The following is a 21,713-nucleotide window of genomic DNA, read 5'->3' as shown; positions in this document are numbered from 1 at the left end:
CATTTCTTTCTTCTTGGGTCAAATTAGGGCTTGAATTGCAACCTCAAATGATATATGTTAGGTAATATAGCCAAAGCCCATGGGAATCTATGAAGTAAGAAAAAGGAAGTTTCTTAATCCACATTTTGTTCTTCAGCCCCTATCAGTGAGTTGCTTTACTTGCTCTTGTTTTAAATATGTACATGAGGCTGGGGCTGTGGAGTATCCCACACTGCACATTTGAACAAAACATAAAGAAAGAAACAAACTCAATAATTCAACAAATAAAAGCCACTTGGTTGGGATAAATTTTCTTTACCATATGCTGGAAGGCACTGTCTGGTGCCTGCCTGCTGGCACTATTTAGACAGCCTTAAATTTAAGGCCATTTTGTGGTCTCTGCAATGCCATTCTCAAATCTAAATCCCTGAAAGTTTGTCATTTTGCTTCCTCAGTTGGAGACCAGTGTTCAGAGCCCCTCACTTCTGTGACAGGTCACAATTAATACTCAACTATTTCTTGTTGTGATCTGATGAGAAGAATGTGACCAAAACAGATTAGCAGAAGCCAAGAAAACGCAACTCTTCCTTTACATTCTGATAAAGGAAAACTGCTGGAGAGGTGACTATATCCCTGGTAGTCTTTTATTCAACAATCAAACAGTCAGATGATAGCACACCCAGGGCACAGGATTCCCAGTCCACACACTTAGTTAGTGCTCCTACCTGGAAGTTATGCGAGCAATACACCGAGACACCATCATGTAACAGTGCCTTTCCTCTGTCATTGCATTAGTCAAGTGTCAATCAGGAAGTAAGGATTGATGAGATTCCAGGTCACTGGTGTTCATGCCGCCTTGTTCTTTAAATGGGCCACTTCATAGACTCCATAAGACAGCTTCAGCCACAAATACATTCCCTCTTTCCCTTTTGTGTTTTTTCTTTTAAGATCTTCCTAGTTGTCTTTCTAGGCTTTTGACATTTTGTTCTAGTAACGTGAGGGGGATAAGAGTTGTGATTACTGAAAGGTCAATTTTAGTCTACAGTTCTCTCCTGTCTTCAAACAGGAAAGGTGATGAGAAGAGAGTAGGAAGTAGCCTGGTAGGGTACTGGTAGGGAAGGGGTGCCAAAGCAGCTGATCTGAGACTTTCTGCTGGAGGCTTGGAATGCCAAGATAGCTCTAGCTCCTGGTTTGTGTTTTGCCAGTCTCCTAAATGAGCATCTCTACCTGGAAGCTCACAGTGACTATAAAAAGGAGTGACCAAGTGAAAAGGAGGTATCTGGAAGCTTGTGGTTGGGCACAGTAGGGGTTCCCTCTAGACACAAACCACACCCAAACACCTGTTCCACAGAGAGGTCCTTTATTGAATAGGGAAGAAAAGTTAGAAGTGGCCCCTTTCTGACTCAGCAAAAAGGAGGTCAATGTTGGAACAGGCTAGGATGAAGGATGTCCAGTGGGATGTTTTGATTGGATGTGTTAATTAGGTGGACCAAAGGGGGGGTTACTTGCCAGACTTAAATACTTTCATAGCTGGACCTTGGTAGTCAGCTTCAGGAGGAGGAAGTGGCCAGATAAAGGAATAGCCCATGGTGGCCAGCTTTAGAAATGTAGTCTAAAGGTTTTTAGCAAGGCAGAGGGAATTGGGGAGAGGGGGAAAGTCTGCCACAGCCATTCTGCCACACTTGAGCTGGTCAGAGTCCCTTCAGCAAAAGTGGTAAATATTTGTGAGGTGGTGTTGTGTCTATGGGTCTGGTCTGTTCCCTTTATAAAAATAGCCCCCCAAATGTTTATGAATATATTTATGAGTATGCATTTTGTAGATATGATAGTCAATAAAGATCCTGTATATCAAAGATATTTTAGGTAATAGGGACTAGTTTGCTCTCCTGAGTCATAGATGGATGAATATACAGAAGGTTGAAGAACCTGGATGAGGTTAAATGGAGAACCTTAATGTTGGTATATTTACCATAAACTTCTTATTATCAATGCCACTGTAGACATGAGAAGAGCCTAATTTTCTTCCTGTCTTCACTGTCCTTCCCTGGTCCTTGGTTATCCAGAGTCAAAGTCAAAGAGAAAGGTGAAAAGACTCACTAGTGACCTCCCTGATGGTGGTCCTTGTTTTCCTATCTGGTGAGAACAAGAAAAACAACAAACAACAAACAAACAAAACAAAACAAAACAAAACAACCTTGCTTGGCTATAGTATTGTGTAACAGCTTCCATCCTGTAGGAAGTTCCTTAAATAAGAATAGCAATTCAAATAGCTTCAAGAAGTTCCTGAAACTGACCAGATTCACTTCCCCCTCCATGCCAGAGTAAGCTAAGCAATAAAATCTGAGAGTCCCTCTTAGAGGAAGTGAAGCCCCACTGCAAATAAGACTCTTAGAGAAGGCAAGCTACAGAGAAGACTCGGAAACCAGAGGAGTTGCACAGGTGCCTGGAAGAAGATTAGACCAACTGAGCCATTAAGAAATGACATCCTTCCTCCCATTGAGCCACCTGAAAGCTGCACAGTGTGTTTCAGGTTCCTGGCTTTGTGGGCTGTTAACCCATACAGCAGTGGACTTTGGTGATGTAGCTCTTTGAGTCATTTCTGCTCCAGAAAGTAACCCCTCATCCATATTCTTCTAAGGAACTCCAATAAAACTCATGGGTCCACCAAGTTGGACTTTAGTGGTATTAGTACTTTGGTCAGACATGGGTTTCTTACCTAAGCAGAGTAGATGTGTGTTGGGCCTCCAGAGGAGAGACATTTGTCGCACTACAGCAAGTGACTTCATGGATAGCCAAATCGTAGGCAACTGTGTTTTCAGTTGGAAAATGATGTGTCAGATTACAGGAGTCGGTCCCTCTTGATCTGATCACATGGTGAGAAAATGACAGTTGAAGACCTGTCACAGATATGCTTGGGTGTCCTGGAGGATGGAGTGAGAGGCTAGCAACAGGGAAAGTGACAAAGAGGCCTCCAGATGACACTGAGAGGGATGAACAGGGAGGAGGAAGAGGAAACAGGCTGGTAATAATGATCATGGAGGAAGTAGCCACTGGCTGTTCTAATTAGAATCAGGATGACGCATCATCACAGGTAAAGGCCAGTGGTAACTGGTCTGATAAAATTTTTATAGTACAGTTGTTAGGGAAAAGTATCTGCTCAGGACACACAAGACCAAGTTCTCAGCAAATGTGATTATTTGCTCTAGAGGGGCACAGGGCAAGCAATAAGGGACAAAGACAGGAGTTAGAGGATGAGAGAGAGAAGTAGAAAGGGGAACGAGGGAGAGGGGGAAGGGATATTTGGCCCGGAGGACAAAACACTGCCTCTGAATAGAGAATAGACAGAATTAGCACATAAGAAAATGGCAGTTTACAAAGATACAAGGGTAATCCCTGTGGTTGGATGAGGTGTTTAATTTGAATTGGACATGCTAATTATGTGAGCTAAAGAGAACTTTTGATGGCTAGACTTCAATACTTTGATAGCTGGACCTCGGTAGTCAGCCTCAGGAGGAGGAAGGGGCCAAGTAAAGGACTAGACCTTGGTGGCTAGCTTTAGGAATGCAATCTAATGATTTTTAGCAAGGCAGGGGAACTGGGGGAGAAGGGTAAGGCTATCAGAGCCCTGCTCACTGTGCTTGAGCTGGCTAGAGTCCCTCCAGTGGTTGTGATGTGTTTGCCATCATGGGTTTTTGAAACACATATTTGGAGGGCTACCCTTCATGAGTCTTGTCTGAAGTAGACCCCGTGCATCTGAATGTATTTAATAAACTAGCTTAGATATGGCTCATGGATCATTGGTACACTGTGAACTCCTGGGCTAGTTATAGGGCTATCCGAAGCAAAATGCTAGCCATAGGTCTTACCACTTGCTGCAAGCCCTTGAGGTACAAAGGACAGGTGAGGAAAAGTGTGGCAGAGGGAGTTCATTCATTTCAAAAGCAGCCCTTTTGCAGGCTAAGTTTTAATATAGTTTTAAAATTGCTTTACAAATACAACTCTCATTAAAATATAAGAAAACTAAGGAAAAAGGGAAGAATAAAATGAACCCAGGCGAAACAAATTCATTCTTTAAATATATACTTACATGTGGATAAACACAATTTTTTAAACCCTCCCTCCAGGCCTTTTAAACAATTTTGGCATGATGGAATCCTGGAATTAATTGAAGAAATAACCTAAAATGAATGTTGATGTGTTTTAAGAGTTGGAAAAAAATGATACCGGCTGCAATGGATTGGGATTTTAAACCATGACATAATAAAATGCTTTCTTTATCTTGATTATCTTAATGATATACCCTTTCCCAAATATATGCCTATCAATTACATCATGGATATTTTAACCCAATTAGTAGATTATTGAAATTTTTACTTTGTCCTATATGATTTTCTTTAAAAAATAAAACCTTTCTAAATTTTAGTTTGCTTTGAAGATTCTGTCATTCATGACTAAAGTTAGTGATTCTGTAGCCTCACATTGGAGTTAGAGAAAGGTAGATCTTGGAGGTGCATAGGTCAGCCAGTCTCGCCACAAAGGAGAGCATCAAAGTCAGTTAGAGACTGTCATAAAAACTAAGAAAGCAATAGGAGAAAGATATCCCAGTGTCAAATTGTAACCTCCGTATCTGCCCAAGTAGAAGGGGAAACACCTTCACAGCCAAATGCAATATCACACAATCCAAAAAATGTATAGACATATAAATAAATCGAAGGAAGAAAAACTAAAATATTCCTGTGTATATGTGAATTTAGTAACTGAATTAAATGGATAGTCTAGCATTAATCTAAGTATTTTAATTTTAGAAGTCAGACAAGCTTAACAGAAAACTGGACACAAAGGAAGACAGAATTAGGAAGGTAAAGATGGGTCAAGAAAAGAGACATGAATGCAGCAGAAAAGAAAAATAATAGAAGAGTAGAGAAGAGCATAAGGGCGGTGCACAATGCTCTGGTGACCAGAGTTCTATGCTATGACAAAGAGGAATCTTGAAGGAAAAGGAGAAAAGTGATTCACAAAGAAGTTCCTCACTGAATACAATATAGTATCCGTTATGGTTTTGTTAATAAATATCCCCTGAAGGCCCACTTGTCAAAGTCCACCAGGTTGGGACCTAGGGGAGAGGACTTTAGGTTATTGGGGGAGTGCCTTATTATGCACTGTTCCTCTTTGCAGTGTTTGCAGAACCCTTTAGCATTTAAGAGAGGATTCATCTTCACCCATTCCATCTTCCTGCTCTTGTCAATGATGGGACCACTGATCAGACACACCCTCCTGCCATGCCATTCTACCATTGTGGTATCACCCAGGGCCAGGGGAATGGGGCTTACTTGATCTTAGGATATGAATTTCCTCAAGCATGAGCTAAAGACACGATTCTCTTTATTTGTGAAGGTATTTCATTGGAAAACTACAAGGCTGGCAAATATACTAAACCACATATTCTGGAAGTTTACAGAACTCTAGGACGAGTCCAGAAAAACAATATCCAATACAGCATGAGAATCAAGAGTATGAGAGGACAGTTAGGACTCTTGTGACATTGGGGGGTAGGATGGGGTACAAGTACTAAAGACAAAAAAAGCTTAATGAATCTTTGTTGAAACCACTACTTCCTGCATGGCCTCCCACGGCTGCCACTATGTTGGCAACTGTTTCTGCAGAAATTTCACAACATGATTAAACCTGTAAGTCAATTACCTCCTAGAGTTGTGGAATGTTCTTATGAAAAGGAGCCTTAGGAATCATCTTGTAAAATCGTTTTAAATTGAGCTTTGCCAGTTCCCAGGGCTTTGATTTTTTTCTCCATTGAAGACAACGATGATGAGAGAGAAAGGCAGTGTATGAGTGGGCTCGGGGCACGCGCCCCCACTCCACATAGAGTCACCGTGCTTTTGTGCATTTTTCTGTTTGCTCTGACATTTCATTTGAAAATAGTCTTCTTTGGATTAAAAGAAGAGTGACTGTGGAATTTTGAATCTCATTTCTGGACCCCATCCCCCTTATTAGACACAATATAATTGAGGCCTGAAGATACAATGTGACCCTCTCAAGGTTACCCAGCTAATTAATAACAGAACGGGGACCAGACTAAATGTCTTCCGAATTCAAGTTCATGGCCTCTCCTAATACATCATCCTGCTTGTCCTCGTAGGAGAATTTATGCAAAAAGAGCTACTTTTGCAACATAATCATTAAGAACGTGGACTTCCAACCATGCTATTTGAATATTTGTTTTGAACTCTTATGAACCCATTATCTTGCTCTCACTGCAAACTGGACATAATTGAACACCGCGATTCCGCCCACCCTTCTCTCTTTCTGTGATTTTTGCTTCTTCCCTCTGTCCACCTAGTACTTGCTTGAATGATGCAGCCACAACGTTCTCGCCCAGGCATGATTCTCGTCTTCCTAGTTTATGGTTTCAAGTGTAGCCTGGGATCTACTTATCCGTGACTGTTTCTGAAAACCTTCACAGCATGGTCATGGTTACTTACCAGTCTCAGATAGTTAACACACATTAGTGTTTATCCTTATATTGCCTTTACAATCAGCACCTGCTTTTAAAAATAATTAATTTATTTATATACTTTACATCTGGAGCTCCCCTCCCCCCCCCCAATATCCAGTCTTCCCTTTCTTCTCAGAAAAGGGTAGGCCTCCCATGGCTATCAATCTGCCTTGGTATATCAGTTGCAGTAACAGTAGGCACATCTTCTCCTATTTTGGCTAGACAAGGTAGCCCAGTTAGGGTAAAGGAGCCCAGAGACAGGCAGTATAGTCAGAGATAGCCTCTGCTCCTGTTGTTAGGAGTCCCACATGAAGACCAAGCCACACATCTGTTACATTTGTGCAGAGGACCTAGGTCTGTCCCGTGGATGCTCTCTGCTTACTGGTTCAGTCTCTGTGAGCCCCTATGAGCCCAGGTTAGTTGATTCTGTGGGTTTTCTTGCATTGTCCTTGACCTCTCTGGCTCCTTTGATTCTTCTTCCCCATCTTCCACAGGATTCCCTGAGCTCCACCTACTATTTGGCTGTAGGTCTCTGCATCTGTTTCCATCTGTTGTTGGTTGAAACCTCTGATATGACAGTTATAGCACCTGCTTTTTTGTTGTTGTTTTACAAATTAAAGAAGCTTAACAAATAGGTATTTGAGACTGAAATACACAAAGGGATGCAACTTATCACCCCAGCCTTACACTCTATAAAGTGCAAATGGCTATGCTTTGAGGTGATTCGTTTTCTTGGATCTGTATCAGTGATAGTATACACATACAACAGCATGTGAATATAAGTTTTTTTCCTTACATTTTTACAAAGATAGACATATACCTCAACACCTGCTTGCATTCTTCCATCTCCCATTATGTTGGGACTCAGTGATTAGCACCCTCCTTCCACCGGCAATGTAGAAATCCACAGTGGGAATGTTCTCAAATACTCAGAACTATTCTCTAACTAGTTGACATTTGACTTCTTTTTTATATTGCAAGAAGTGATGTAATGAGTGGTCTGCATTGTCCTGTTGATATCAAAATGATGTCGTAGAGCAGCAATGTTCATTTTTCAAAAGTGGTCAGTAATTGTTCTGTTAGTTAGGTTCGCTTATGTACTCTCTGCTCAGGTCTTCCTCACAGGGGTCCCTAGCCTTTCCATTTTCACCAACATCCTCACTTACATCAACATCTTCGGTATAAGTGTGACATGATTTGCATTTATAGCATCAAGATTAAAATGAGTATTCATCAAAACATGAAACTACAAATCACATCATCTTTAGGTTTTTTTGGTATACTTTCCCAATTATACTTCTGTATCTGTTTGTATGGATTTCACATCTATTAAAACAACACCTTCGTGTTATACCAATAGGAAGAGTCCTTCCCCATCACTTGTTTACATTTTGACATTCTATGGCTTCCTTTTGGTATGTGTCTTTTTCATGTTTAAGCGTTAGAACTTATAGTCCTTAAAACGACCTCTAAGTGTTGGGTCCCTTGTAGAAAGGTCTTCTAGTTTCTCTGATAATAGAAATATCCACGTTCTGAGTGAGTACATTAATAATTTCATCTCGGGCAACAAAATGGCCCAGTGGGTCTAAAGGTTCCTGCTCCAAAGCCTGATGGCCCGATTCTACTCTCGGGATTCACAGAGTGGAAGGAGAGGACTCACTCATCCAAGCTGTCCTCTGACATGAACGTTGGCATGTGTGACCCTTCATTTGTAAATACATTTAAAATAAGTTATCTTGTGAATTTCACTTTGATCAAGCTAGAATTTTTCTGTGCTATGAGGTACACTTTCCCATTTTTCTAGATATTACACTAAACTGTTAGAGAGCATTAAGTCTTTTTCTATATTTTTTGTGTAGTGTCACAGATGAAATAATAGGTCACCATGTTTAATGGGTTTGTGCTCTACCCACTGAGATACACAGCCTTTATATTCTAGTTCATTTTTTACTTCTGTATTTTATTGTAACTTAAGAATTTTCTATTTTTATTATTTAGTTGGTGTGATGTATGTGTATATATGTTTTGTGCATGTACAGGTATGTGTGTGCCTGTGTGTGTGTGTGTGTGTGTGTGCATGTGCATCTGCACACACATGTCTTTTGACACAGTCTCTTATCAAGACACAGTCTCTTATTGAACCTAGAACTTACCAATTTTGCAAAACTAACTGGCAAGAGACCCCAGAGATCCTCTCGTTCTCATGTTTCTAGTTCTGGGATTATAGGCATATCACTACCACAGCCTGGCTTTATAAGTGGGTGCTGGAGATTCAAACTAGAGTCTTTAAGCTTGTACAACACATACTTTACTGACTGAGACATCACTGTAGCCCCAATTACATCCTATATTTCTTTTTTTCCCAAACTCAGATGAATAATGTGATTCATTTTTTTTTTTTTTTTTTGGTCTACCTAGCCAGTGTTGGAACAGCTTTCATTTCAAACAGATTCCTCAGACACACTCAATAGATATTTCTAGTTACTTTTCCATTATTCGTAAATATTTTAAGCGCATCATAGAAGTTACTATCAAAAATGCACAAAAGTCATTCAAACTCTGAAAACCAGGTGTAGCATAGAACAACTCACCTGGATTTCTGCAGAAAGAGATTAGGAAACCATCTCCTTTTCTGTGGGTTTGTTTCTCCCTCTGTCATTTTCTCCATGAAATATGCTACAAAACTAGGCTTAAAGTTACATTTGAAAAGGCAAACTTCACTCTTTAGGTGAAGAATAAAATCATAAAGAAAACGATGTGCTGTGATTGGGGAAATTGCTACAGAAGTTAAGAGAGACAATGGTAACTGTAAGTCACTTGGGTCCCTGGACAGCAGCTTCAGCACCCGTATCAATATTTTATGCATGTTTTATTTGCCTATTTATTCCACAGTTCAATAAAAAATTACACGTTGCTATGGAAACATGAGAAATCACAGATACCTGCTCGGCTCAGAGGTGCAGCATTTCACTTTCTTAATGAAACACACACATCATAGGGGCTTAAGCCTTGCGTTTAGTCACAACTTTTGCAAATCCAAATTTGTTGTAAGTGATCGTTACTTTTTGTGTTTACATGGATTCAGCCAAGGCTTTAGACAGATCATATGAAAAAAAAATTGCCATGGAAAAGGATAAATCTAGCACAAGGCAAGTTGAATCGTTGTCTTCCTAGCTGTGGGAAGATATTCTTTTATACTTCTAGAAACTGTGTCTAGGATAAGGCCACCTGTGGGTGACATTAGGGGTCTTCAAAAGTAAAGAGTGATGATTTATCTTCTATTCTACAGGGAACCAGAGGGCAATGTCATAAAATAAAGCCCCATTTGCCTTGACCAGATACATGGGAACTCTATAGTATATTCAGAATCCATTCCAAGGGGACAGAAAATTCCACACCAAGATTTCCCAGAGCCTAGCACCGGGGCAAACATTCCCAAGTGATGTCTGTGTGTGTCAGAGGTGGAGACAACCTTCAAATCTGCTAAACGTGGAATAAAGCGAAGAATAACTTGAATTAAATTCCTGTCCCCACTTGAAATAGACTCTGACTGTGCCTCTGTACCTGGCCCTGATTTTTGCATGAAAATATTCCTTTTGTCCCTATCTGGTGCTAGCCTTCAAAAAGGAATAGGGTTTAAAAAGCAGGAAATAATGTGAGATTTTAAGCAAACAGTTCAATATTCTTTTTAGAATGCTCTCTGTATTCAAAAGCACTTTGATTTATATCTTCGGGAGTCTTTGAAACTGCACCTCTTTTAAAAGACCATCCCTGATTTTGGGTCTTTGTTCCTTTATGAGCTTTGTCCCTGATTTCTAATATAGAGACCAGAGAAGTATGTTGTTAAAGGAAGGAAAAATAATTTTTTTTTACAAAGCCCAGCAAACTGTGTTAAATATGCTTTTGAAAATTAAGTTTAACATAAAGTTCAGAATAACCACCTCCATTCAAAGTATTGTCTGTGCTAAATAACTCTTTCCATAAAAATAGCCTTTGTTTTCCTGTAATGTAATTAAAAGTGAACCCAAAAGGGCAGCCATAAATCAAGGTGCACAAAGACTGAGGAAAATACTATAATTAATATTTAACATAAGTTTTGATTGCTTTTAGAGTAAGCATTAAAAATATCAATTAGAATATATATTCAAAGTTTTCTTCCCTGCCTATTACACAGTGGAAGGGGCTATTTTTAATTCTGGATACTCCAAACCAAATAATACCTAAATCCTAATTAAATAAAAGGCTGCAATTGAATCGCGAGTTTCTGCTGATGTCACACATAATGAGAGTGCTGCCTGCGCCATGAATGAATGGGAGCCAAACCCAGAGAATGAACGGCAGGGTTAGGATTCAATCAGAGGCCAGGTATTGTTATTTGTAATGGGTGTATAAAATGATTATTATTATTTTTAAATACAGACAAGGGGAAAGAAATGTGAATTCAAAAATATCTGAAGCAAAGAGGCAAAAAAAGAGAGAGAGAGATAGATTAGAAAGTATGTCATTAAAGTGAATGTATGGTATGGGAAAATGGAATGCACAAATTTACCAGTGAATAGTTGCTTTCTATATCATATATATATATGTATATATATAAAATACCTAGGTCTAACCTTATCCATATCTGCGTGGGTATACTGTGTGTAGAAAGACTCTAAAGGTAATAACTTTGCAGGCACTTATACTATTAAAAAGGAATTTATCATATAATGAAAGGGTGAAGTGGCATAAATTTAACTCAGCCAATATTCTGCAAAAATAATAATAATAAAGAAAGAAAGTGCTGTGGTTTTCTGCCTCTATCAGAAAATAGCCAAGGACCTCTTTTCAGAAACATTTTCAGAGGCACATTTTTAACCCCTACATATGGCGAATTAAACATGTGAATCCAATATGGCTAATTATTTATTGTTTTGGAGAACTGACCGTATGCTTCATTCCACATAAGGCATGGAAAATAACGTGTCTTCTTCCCTCAGGAGCTTCAAAGGCTAGGAGTCAGGGTCTGGCTTCTCTTCTTCCCTTTCTCCCCATTTCCCATGTGATCTGCATGCTAGGGAATCAGGGCCCAGACTTCTGCAGGCCACTGCTCCTGTCTTATAGCCATTCAGGATAAGGCTGTCTCCAGCATAAGAGGTACACATCTTAGAAAACAATCGTGTGGGTCCATCAAGCACTAAGACCATACTTCTTGAAGTTTTGAGGGAGAATAGGGAGTTTCAAAGCAATTTCTGCCAGTCGGGGCAAGATGAGCATCTGAATGATAATAAGAGAAGTGATGTAACACACAGACATATTCATAGGGGAAAAAAATCCCACTCATTCTGTAGAACCCGAGCTTCCAGGTTATAGTCCTCACCAGGTGACCAAGTAGCTGCTATAATGACTTGGCTTCTGATGTTCATTGACCTGTTGATGCACCCAGAGCACAGACAGAAAGCAGGAAATGAACAAATATTTCTGAATGGTCAAAGGTTCCACTATGATTGAGCAGGGAAATCCACTCTTATGTTTACCAGTTGTAGACAGCATAGATGCCAGACTGGGATCTACTTCTGGGTCACAAGGCCTTAGACGAAGTCCACTATACTTCTCTGCACTGTACATGTTCACAATAATCTATCTATCCTTGTAGAAGCAGCAGTTCTCGACCTTTCCTAATGCTGTGACCCTTTAATACAGTTCCTCGTATTATGATGACCTCCAACCATAAGATTGGTTTTAGTACTTCATATCTTCAGCTTTTCTACTGTTATGAATCATTATGTAAATATCTGTGTTTTCTGATGGTCCTAGGCAACCCAGTGAAAGGGTTGTTTGATGTTCCCCCAAAAGGTCATTTGATCCCCAGGGGTCGCAATCCACAATCCCTGTTGTAGAGTCTATGGGGCGGTGCACAGAGATATTCAGTACATAGTCACTGGTAAATTAGTATTAACTACTTATTGAATGGCAAAGGAAATAAAGTGATATCCCACTGACTTATCTGTACCACTTTTTTGAAAGAAAAAAAAACTTTTGAAATGATTTCAGACATTCCATATTCTTCACAAAGGCTGTGGTGCTCGGTGGTTGTCTACTGTGCACATGGTTCTCATCACTAGAAACCCTCGTTTCATAGAAGTACACCCGGTTACTCTTAACACTTATGTCACCTACCAGTGCAGTATCATATCCAAAGTCGCCCAACATTCTCTGTTTATTGTGTTCTGTTCCTCCTCTAAGATGGCAGGTGGGTTAGCTGCCATGTCCTTCTGTCTGCCAGCCCGAGACAGTTCTTGATAGTCATGAAGATGAGTGACTGGTTATTTTGTAAGATGCCTCTGTGTTAATTTCCTATGGCTGCTGAAATAAATGGTCAGATTTCGTGGCTAAAAGTGGCATATGTGTTTTCTATGACAGCAACAGCTCTTACAGAATGAAAACGAAGATCACAGAATGTATCTTGGAGTTTCTAGAGGCTTCCTCAATTGTCCTTGGCTTGTGGCTATAAGTCTATTCAGTTGAAAAAATATCAATGTGCAGTATAAAATACATAATGCACTTTGAAGGTAGATACATCATAATTTAGTTGTATAACTTTTAATGTGTTTAAATTCAATTGTTTCATTTCCATAGCTAATGAAACAGGAATTAAAAAAATTTTTATTAGCTATTTTCTTCATTTACATTTCAAATGCTATCCTGAAAGTCCCCTATATCCTCCTCCCACCCTGCTCCCCTACCCACTCACTTCCACTTCTTGGCCCTGGTGTTCCCCTGTATTGGGGCATATAAAGTTTGCAAGACCAAGGGGCCTCTTTTCCCAATGATGGCTGACTAGGCCATCTTCTGCTACATATGCAGCTAGAGACATGAGCTCTGAGGGGTACTGGTTAGTTCATATTGTTGTTCCACCTATATGGTTGCAGACCCCTTCAGCTCCTTGGGTACTTTCTCTAGCTCCTCCATTGGGGGCCCAAGCAGGAAATTTAACTGAAATGAAAGATAAAGTCACACCTGGTGCTGTATGATTGTAAACCCTGAACAGAGGAAGTAAAGGCCAGCCTAGGCTACATGCTAAGACCCCGTCTCAAAAGAAAAAAATATCTAATATTATCTACATTTACTTTTACATATTTAAAGTTGATACTTTCCAGTTTCCCTATGACAAAATGTAATTACAAAACACAGTAAAAGAAACCTTATAGAAAACACTAAAAATTATTGGTCCATAGAAAAAATTATATTTATTAAAAATGTTAATATCAGCCATGTTTCTCTAAGACTTGGTTTCATTTATCAGGGATAGATATTCACCACTCTAATAATAAACACTGTTTCAACTACTTTTGAGGAAATAGAAAATATGTTGTAAATATGTATAGAAAAAGGAAGAAAAATGAGCTGCTATAGGTTTAAATATTATATACAATCTTAAGATGTGCATTCTATAAAGAAATATTGTCCTGTGAATTCATACTGATATTTCAAATTCAATCAGGGCTACCAAGTTTTCTGTCTGTCATTACTACCTCTTACCTGTTGGAACTTCTAACATGTTGACTTGCATTCTAGATATACGAGGTATGACAGACCATCACGTAACAACTCATTAGCTTTATGTTAGACTCATTAGCTTTATGTCAACATACCCTAACATTGCTATCCTCAACTGAAATGGCTGCTTTGCACCCTACAGTCATTGTTTGCAGGTCCACTGTCTGTATTGTTATAGCATACAGCTTTACTCATACATTTGAATGTATACATGCTCACTAAAGCCCCTGGGCGCCTCCCTGGTGATTTAATTAGTAGAGGATCTATCTCTTGGCTTTTGTGTGGATGCCTTTGCTGGGCTAGGTTTGTGGCTTTGGCTGATGGGTTCTTGCCTTCTGATTTGGAGCTGATGATGATAGCTTGTTCACTGTGTTTTACTGCAAATACTGTCCACATTTTGTTGTCTAGTTGTTCAGCTATTTGAGGAGATTGAGAAACATCAAGACATGATAAGAACATTGCAGTGGGCATCGCAATCATCCTCTCCTAGATAGGTCTTATTGTATGCATCATTTTATTTAATCTTCACAAGCACGATAACCAGAATTAGTGTGTAGAGAGGCCCTGCAGATGAGAAATAACAATCTAAGATTAAAAGGCCACTTGGCTGTAGGGCTGCCTGACTCTGTAGTCTGTACTCTTAAATACATGCTCCTTTGCTATAATTTCATATTTGGTGTCAATATTTCTTTATCCTTTGAGAGACCACAGCTTTACAAGTTACAAATCATTTTGGCTTAGTGAGGGCATGTGTTAGCACACTGTCCAAGTTGAAGTAACCTTCCTTCCTAACAGTAGCCCTGCATCTGTAATCAGACATATCTAATGCTTTCTTTCAGAACTTTGAAAATCACCATTGAAATTTCCATTGGAGATTTAGAACAAACCAAACCAAACCAAACCAAACCAAAACAAAACAAAACAAAACAAAAAAAAAAACGAAAACCAAACAAACTCCCACATATTACCAGCAAACGGGCTGCTTTCAGCAGCCTTTACTAAATACTAACAATAGGCAGGATCATTTGTGCACAGAGAATAAGACAAATGGTCAGAATTCCTGGATTTCATTCATGGTTCTGTCATCAGCGCACTGTGTGGCCTCCTGAAAGCCTATTTAATCATATGATTATAGACTCCGTCAACACAGACATTAATTCACTCCAGCAGAGTTAGTCTCTGGTATCTAATGTCCCTCGACATCATCTTGAGACAATAGTCAGAGCAAATACGATAGGAGGTACATAGTGGTTTATGTATCAATGGATAAGAGAAGCTTGCATAACTGGGGGATGGAAAATAAGTTCTGACAATAAAGGAATTGTTTCATGCCTTCCTTGAATAGAAAAACACTATTTGTGTTTTCAAAACTCTATTCAGCCCAAAGTACTCCCGCAACAAGTGAATTTTCCTGAGGATCTCAGAATATCTTGGGTGCGTTCTTATTTTCCATGGGGAGACACCCAATTGGTGTAACTTCCGATTTATGATTCTGAAATAATGATGGAAAAGAAAACATGAGGTTGAAGGTCCAGATCCAGATCTAGATATCTATCAATCATAGTCAGTTATCTTTCTACCTACCCATCCATTGTCTGTCTGTCTGTCTGTCTATCTATCTATCTATCTATCTACCTATCTACCTATCTATCACCTACCTACCTACCTACCTATCTATTTTTCCATCTATCATCTATTGCTATTTGGACCATATGGACTTGTCATTGTATTAAGTGTTTTAGTACTAAAGAACCAATAATGCTCAGAAGGCTCATACAAATATGTGGCTTTGATGTGTCCTCATCTTTTATATATTTGGAGTTTATACTGATGCGTAGACATTGTGATGTGTGTGTGTGTGTATGTGTGTGTGTTCGCGTGTGTGTACGCGCGTGCGCACCCGTTCATGCACATGTGTGTGTCTTTCTGTTGAGGAACAAATTTCGAATGATTACTCTAAATTCTTTTAGAGTATTAGGAGGTGCATTAATTTGTTTGGCTTATTTGCATCGTGCTGGGTCTCTTTCTATATATACACAGTTAAGGAACAATGAAGAGAGAACTAAGATTTGCAGTGCCACAGAGAAAGCACAGTGTGCAGGAGCCACAGCCTTCTAACTCTATCTGATTGACCAGCCAACCCTTACTGTCTCTCTTCACTATGAGCTGACATTCCAGAGTGGGCTCTTTCTAGTAGACTGAAAGTTTCAAAGAATTTCTGCATGAAATACATGAAAGAAAAAGAAAAAAAAAACAGTATTAGAATCACTTCACTTCATGAACAGGGCAAACCATGTTAATTCATTATAATTTGAGGCTAATTATGTGTGGATGACACTGGATAACAGTAATTACTTCAGATTGAAATCAGTGTCTTCAAGCTACAAGACAGGAAGGGAGAATACAACCTATGCTAAGAATTCTAACTGAATCATCCGGACCTCCCATGAGACTACTTTCCAGCATTCAGAAGTTTAGATGCTGTTGAATTCAAGTGGGATGGGAGAGCAAGGGTATGGATATTGTCCTCCTGATGGATCCTCCATCAAAACGCTTGCCCCGTCCCTCTGAGTTCTGATACACATTTTGTTTCTTTCTTGACTATAACTCTTGAATAATTGCGGATAAACCAAATTATTATTTAACATTTTTTTTTCTGGGCACTGTTAGAAATACGTAAATGCTAGCTTACATCCTCTAATCTCATTAGATTCAAGAGTAACATGACACAGGAAAACAAACAAACAAACAAACAAAAAACCAAATGGAACCAAAGAATAAAGCATCAGAGAGAGACAGAGCTGTAGTGCAAGGTGACTACTGTTTGTAAGGAGGAATGGGTAAGAAGGAGCTCCCAGGAGGTTGGTGAAAAAGGGTGATAGCATGTGATAATTTCCTGATCTATGTGGGTGTTCCAAATGAAGCATGCTGGCTCTTTGCCATGTATATTGTCTGTCTTCTCCACTGAATTTTGGACATATGTATTGTCTTGTCCACTGAATTCTGGATATACCATTTCTACAAGAGGCATATTCCCACAGAATTCTGTGCATTGGCATATTGTCCTTTATCAACAACATTTGGTTTGGTGGTTTTTAACACACAGAGTTGAACATATATGCGCTAGGCCTGCTCAATGTCAGGATATGCCTCACACCAACAGTAAACAATCTACTGTCTGGACACATGAATGGTGCAGGTGGAATACCTGATAGATTTAATACATGTACACTGAAAAACACAGGGGGCTTATTGGGTAGCAAGTTAGAATGGGATGTTTTGGCTGCAGGCACACCTGACCAAAGCGACCTATTTAGTCTATCTAGAGAAAAGCAAACAAAACAAAACAGAAGAACTTTGACTATTATTCAAGTAATAGTTGACTATTAGTCAACTGGCCTTTCTGAGACCATGTCAATGTTCCCTTTCTTGGTTACCTGGGACTATGCTACCTTCTCTAAGCAATTCAGATGAAAACTATTATGAGTTATGAGAAATCATCATACACACACACACACACACACACACACACACACACATATATATATATATGTATATGTGTGTGTGTGTGTGTGTGTGTACACTCAGGTGCTTTACTGTATGTGTGCCACATGTGTGCATATGCACATAGAGGTGAGAAAACCATGTTAGAAGCCTTGGCAATGGAGTCATAGGTAGTTCTGAGATACCCAATGTGGGTGCTAGGAACTGACCCTGAGTCCTCTGCAAGATGAATATCTACTCTTTACTGCCGAGCCATCTCTCCAGCCTCAAGAGTTTTTGATCACTATAGCATGGAAGGAAAAATACTTTTTCCTATTGTATAGTTACAAGCCCGGGGACAATTAAGGATAATCAGCTAGAGTAGGCAAATTAATTCCACACCTCTTTCACGTGATGGACGTGACATTTTATCAAAAAGTGATGTGTCAATAGTAAGTATTTAGTAAGATGGATAGATTTCAAAGTAACTCAACAACAATTACATGTATTAAGTTATCTTGATTTTAGATTTTGGGTTTGTAAACTTTTTCTACAATGGACCAGACAGTAGATATTTTTGGCATCTTCAGCTTTGTGGCTTCTATTGGACTAATTTGTTGTTAAAGCACCTGTAGAGGATAATTTTAAAAATGGCATGACTATGTTCTAATAAAACTTTATTTACAAACATGTGTAGCCCATGGGCTGTAATTTGCCAACTCGGCTTTTAGGAAATGAGTTTAGGATTTTTCTCAATTAATGTTGCCATGAAAAATTGGTATAGCTATGCTCTTCTGGTCAACAAATTTAGCCCTATAAACTATTTAGAGTTCTGCATGGAGAAGCCCCTGCCCTTGAGGGGTTTGTAATATAATAGGAAAATAAGGCCAGTTTATCCTTAAATTATCATTCAAACCATTATCAAGTGTCTTAAAACTAAGATAAAACAAAATTACATGGAGGCCCAGAGGTGGGAATTAGCTCTACTGAGGACATCTTTCTCTCCCCCCCTCCCCAGTGGCCTGGGGGATGTGGTTTTCCTAGGGCAGCACTTAATTCCATGATGTTCTATGTTACTATGTGACAGGGTGAAGAAGACATAACGGTTCCACCTTGTTTCTTTTTTCTTACTTTGAAAGGTACATGCTTTGCCATGCTTTTCTCCTGGCATCTCACTGTAGCGTTGTAGATTTAAAGATGGAAACACAGAGACAAAGCAGGGGAGCTGGTGGGAAGCAAGGCACTCTACAAAAGAAAGTGTTTGGACACATACATGAAAAAGTTTCCAGAACAGTATACTGCTCAGATTGTTCCTTACTCTTTCCAGCTCCTCATTTCCTTCCACATGGTAAAGATTACCGAGGGAAATGTTCTACTGTGTTTCATTCCCTTTTTTCCCCTACGTGTTTATGTGTGTGTGTGTGTGTGTGTGTGTGTGTGTGTATGTCAAAGATACACATACACACACACACACACACACACACACACACACACACACACACAGAGAGAGATAGATAGAGAGAGAGAGAGAGAGAGAGAGAGAGAGAGAGAGAGAGAGAGGACAACCTTCTTCAAAACCCTAGATTCCAGGTCAGGTTATGAATACGTAGTAGATCCAAAGTGACTGGGTTCAGGTTCGGTGCCCTAGGTTCAGCATCAGCTAATGAATTTAGTCTTATTAATTTTATATACCTGAGCTCCAGGTAAGACCATTGAAAAGAAAGGCACTGTCAAGTTCACCCAGAGGGATGCTACAGGTTGAGCGGGTTAGGATGTTAAGTTCTCATGATGTCTCTTTGATGTTCACCAACGCATAAACAGGGGATCTGCCAGGAGCCATGCAGGGAATTAAAGTGGGTTCAAATCACCAGCTATACGTTCATCTGTTACATTTAATTCCAGGATCCCTGCTGTGATGAAACACTATATTTTTGTATGTCCCTTTTAGTGTATATGCTAAATCATAAGAAGTATTTTGCCTCCATACTTTATTAATAAAATGTGCAGTTGTATTCTCCCACGTCGTGGGTCTCAGGGTTGCACTTCTATTATTTTATCACGACTTCTCTAAGCGACTCTTGGCCTTTTCCTTCATGGAGGAGAGCAATTTTCTCTTTCCTGGAGGATTGTCTTGAAAAAGAGAAAGCCTCTAAATGGATCTAGTCAGTATCTGGAGACATTTGATTTTGTTAATTTTCATAGCAGCTTATTTATTAGCTTCATTTTTTTCCTTGCTGTGAAAAAATACATTTAAGAAAATGAATTTAAGAAAGGAAGCGTTTATTACAGCTCACAATTTGAGAGTAGAGTCTATCATAGCCTAGAAAACATGGCAGCAGAAGAAGGGGGCTGCTGGCCACATTGCATCATACCCAGGAAGCAGGGAGTGATGACAGCTGGTGTTCAGCTCCCTTTGTATTCAGTCTGGAAACAGCCTATGGAATGGTGCCACCCAAATTCAAGGGGACTTTTCCTAACTAAATGAACCCAATCTAAAAACACCCTTTATAGACATGTCCAGAGGCTTGTCTCCTAGGAGACTTTAGATCCTTGTCCATCAATATTAACCATCAAACTTTCCTTGACAGTATTCATCTGACTAGTAGAGTCAATCAGAGCATGGGATTTGTCGGAGCATGGGATTTGTATTTGTTTTCTCTTTTGCACTTCCTAATAAAGTTTCTCTGGCTTGGCATCAACTCTAGCTTGCAATCCACCTGTGTGTTTCTGATAGCATTCCATAAGTCTATAGAAGTAAATGACCTAGTCAATGGATACTTTCCTCATATGATCAGTTTTTTTTTTTTAATACAGAAGCATCATTCTTTCCCATCATAAAGAAGCTGGTGTGTTCCTTTGCCTCATCAGTTTCCAACGTGTGCATCAGGACCCCCTGGAGAGTCAAATGTCCCTTTTACAGGGGTCACATGTCAGATCTCCTGCACATCAGATATTTACATTATGATTTGCAACAGTAACAAAATTACAGTTATGAAGTAGCCACAAAAATGGTTTTATGGTTGGAGGCCACCACAGCATGAGGAACTGCATTAAAGGGTCACAGCGTTAGGAAGGCTGAGAGCCACTGCTTCACCTTATCCACATGAATTCTGCAACAGCTGTAAAAATGAGAACAGGGACATGGCACTGGACAAAAAGAATGGGATGCTGAGCCGACGGAGAGTAGCAGCGGCTGTCTACAAGTTCTTTTCTTTAGGACAGGTACTCAGAGTTGAAACCTTAATGTTCATCCCTTATTATGTTACTTCATCCACTGTCTTACAACACAGCTGTCTTCAGAAGTGCCTACCAAAAATCGTCATTAGGAAATGGCAAACTATTTTAGTCTGGTGTATAATAATCTCAGGCATAAATATAACAGCAATAGTATCAACAGCCACCAACTCTAAAGGCTCATGGAATTTCTGCTGCTGTTCTCAGGCCTTCCGTTTTAACATCTCTTGAGTGCCAAAGACAAGGGAAAAAAATCAGCAGTTAGTCCTCCCTTCACACTTGCCATTTAGGTGAAGAGAGTAGAGGGAAAGGAAGGACCATTCAATGACAATAAATTCCGCAGATTTTAGGGGTGGGGAAACACAGCCCACAGAAACAAAGCCTTTTTGTATTAGCATCCATACAGTGAATGCGTTTGAAGAAAAGGTGAGCACCACGCTGAAGGGCTGAATGCACAGTATGATAGAATGGATCAGAGCACACCATTCCTTCCATAGTCTTTGAACATCATCTTCTCTCTTGGCCATTTTATTAAACATGTGCTTTACCAGAATCCACATGGCTATTTTAAAAGTCCATATGATGCACTAACCATAAAATATTTATTTAGTGAAAAGAAGATTAGGAATGTCATCAAATAGAAGCCCAAGACCTTCACATAAAAGAATTAAATATGCATACTTAGCATCCAATGACCTGCATAGGTGATCATTCTTATGTAAAAATGAGACAAGATATTTTAGGAATAAAAATTACATCACCAGTAGTCCTATGTGTGCGGTTATCCCATTTAGAAATTTTAACTTATGGCCAGAAATGTAAAAGTTTTAAAACCTCATCTAAAGACAAATAGGTTTTTCAAAAACATAAATATTTAGTTGCTGGCACAGAGGCAAAAGTATCAGAGAGCAGAGGAAAGGAAACAGCAACAATTTTAAAGGTAACAATAGGCTCACAGTATAAAAAG

Source organism: Mus musculus, chromosome 6 (genome assembly GCF_000001635.26).
Source record: "Mus musculus strain C57BL/6J chromosome 6, GRCm38.p6 C57BL/6J".
NCBI lineage: Eukaryota > Metazoa > Chordata > Mammalia > Rodentia > Muridae > Mus > Mus musculus.
Note: the sequence above shows the minus strand (reverse complement) of the source record.